Consider the following 2,500-nt stretch of genomic DNA (forward strand, 5'->3'; position numbering starts at 1 on the left):
CCGGAGGAGGGTAATAAAGCACTCACATAGGCCAAGGTCCAAAAGCACGGTGAGTGTTGGTCGTGGTGTGGATTGGCATAGTTTGTGGTCGTCGGTACGTGTGTGTGTCAGACCACAGCTTAATGGCGGACAGAATTCCGTTAATCGCTTCATTACATCTTCCGTGAGAAATACACAGTTCATATGTTATCAAATATTATTTGTATCAAATGAAGACATTCAGATGATGCATCTTTAGGATTATGATGAAATATCATTGAAATATTGATTATTCATGGATACATAAATGGAAAAAAGAATGAACGTTCATTCACTTTCGTGGCGCTTATTCACGCTTAAATGTGTCTGAATAATACGCTGTCGAAAGAAGACCGACGCTACCACTAAGTTTTCGAAAGATTAAAAGATATAGGAAGAATGCAGCCTCCAGCGCTGGGTCTTCAGGGAGGAGGAGTCTCTGTGCTTCACGAGGTCATGGGATCCTCTGGCGTGTGCTTCCTCGTAACTGACACTCATCGGTAGGAATTTGGACCTGGAATGAGTTGCGGTTTCCCTGATATATAATATTTGCTAGTGTGTGATTTATGCGGCATATTATACTATTATGCTAATGCTTTTGAATCTAGGTTTGCTGATAGTCATGCGGTATAATGTTTTCTTAATGTATTGTTTCGCAATACACACTCTGAAAAAAAAAATGAACGTAAACCAAACATAATGTTTCGATTTATCGTTTGCATGCATTGGTGTAAGAAGATTGAATTATGAACATAACGTATTACTTCTTGTCTTCACAATGCAACAATCACAACGCAACACAGCTAAGTAACCCTGCAAGTTTTCATCTATGATCAAGGAGAGTTATACACGAGAGTGTACCTAAACAGCGGCCATGATAAACGCTTTCTATTTTTTCCGAGCGTATCTGTCAACGCTGCTCTGCCTCCAAAACGCGAGCTGAAAGTAGGCCCTCTCTCACACGCTCTCTCGATTCGGTTCTGGAACAGAGGAACCGCATTTCTCGTTCGGTGATTTATTTATGCCCAGCGTCGTTTATTATGAGTTAATTACAGCTCTCTTTAACGAGGAGCGAGGTACGACTTACGGCCAGGGAGGTCCTTGCGTTTCTGTCATTAAAGGGCGTTATCACATCATCCCGTCATGCACGAGTGTCTTGGTCGACCTACAGGTTGTGTCTCAGCATCTTCTTCGGGTTATTCTGACTCGTCAATTGAATGATATGCTCATCGGCTCATTCATTCACTAACTTTCCTATTCATCACTTTAAAGTTTTTTTTTGTTTTTGTTGTTGTTATATGCTCCATTATCGTTCTTACTAACAGTATTTATGTAAATTATCTTCTCCATCATTAGTAACATTCTTATTGCCATGGTTGTCATTATTTTTATTGTTATTAATATTGTAATAACTATTATTATCACTATTATAATAATAATCATTACTATTAGTATTATTGTTGTTGTTATTACTGTTATTATTATCATCATAATAATAATTCTTATTCTTATTATTATAATTATCATTATTGTTGCCATTACCCTTATGATAATTATCGTTATCATCATCATTACTGCAGCAACTGCTGATACTAATACTTCCACTACTACAACATTTAGAATTATTTTCGTTACTATCATTATTGTTATTATAATTATCATATTGTTGTTATTGTTAGTATCATTATTATTGGCATTATTAGTATCATCATTACTATCATCATTATCATTATCATGGTTAGTGTAATCATCATCAATATTTCTATCATCTCCATTATTATTATTAGATTTATTATCAGTAATATTTTTATCATCATCATTATAATCCTTAACATTAAATTCATAAATATTTCTGGATGCGGTTTGTTATCATCATCAGTATCATTGCTCTTGTCATTATTTTTGTTATCAAAATGATAATGATTACCTTCGTATTCACCACGCCAATAATGTAAATGACGTCACTAGAAATCGTAGTCACCCAAAGTCGCAAATACTAGTGCATTATACATTGGAATACGCAGCATCCCATGTTAGTGTTGTATGAACACACACACACACACACACACACACACACACACACATACACATACACACACACACACATACACATACACATACACACACACACACACACACACACACACACACACACACACACACACACGCACACACACACGCGCGTGCACACCCTCACTACTTCTTCTCAATCTCTACATTCCCTTAACTCAACAACAACACGAAGCCCCAAACACGTTCTCACGTCTGAAACTTGAACGCATTACTGCTTTCAGTGCCTTTCGACTTGTGGTCACCAGAGAACAGCGACTCTCACCACGGCAGTATCTGGAGCAGCAGCACTATTGACGTCACCAATGTGTTTATCTTCCTTCGAGAACCAAAGCAGTGAGACCGTCAGCAGGAAGAAGCAAAAGATAACGGTTATCTAATTACCTGTTGTTACACACTCAAGGCCAGGCAC

At 37.5% G+C, this 2,500-nt stretch overlaps 1 protein-coding gene across 4 annotated transcripts in view; it reads left to right on the top strand.

The window, feature by feature from the left end:
- Positions 1–2,500, top strand: part of LOC122264246 (uncharacterized) — a 12,386-nt gene that overhangs the window by 3,441 nt on the left and 6,445 nt on the right. Inside the window, exons 1-2 of one of the 4 annotated variants that reach the window (XM_043033041.2) lie at positions 407–518; positions 2,313–2,500. The exon at positions 2,313–2,500 is cut by the window's right edge and continues 11 nt beyond it. The exons of 1 other annotated variant lie outside the window; for it this stretch is intronic. The gene's annotated coding sequence lies outside the window, so the exon portion shown is untranslated. Of the gene's footprint in view, positions 1–406; positions 519–2,312 lie in introns of those variants that run through there. 2 more of the 4 variants (XM_043033042.2, XM_086543480.1) reach the window with 2 other exon arrangements.

This window comes from Penaeus japonicus, unplaced genomic scaffold (assembly GCF_977035675.1).
Source record: "Penaeus japonicus unplaced genomic scaffold, GWHDUDI00000001_assembly GWHDUDI00000013, whole genome shotgun sequence".
Lineage (NCBI taxonomy): Eukaryota > Metazoa > Arthropoda > Malacostraca > Decapoda > Penaeidae > Penaeus > Penaeus japonicus.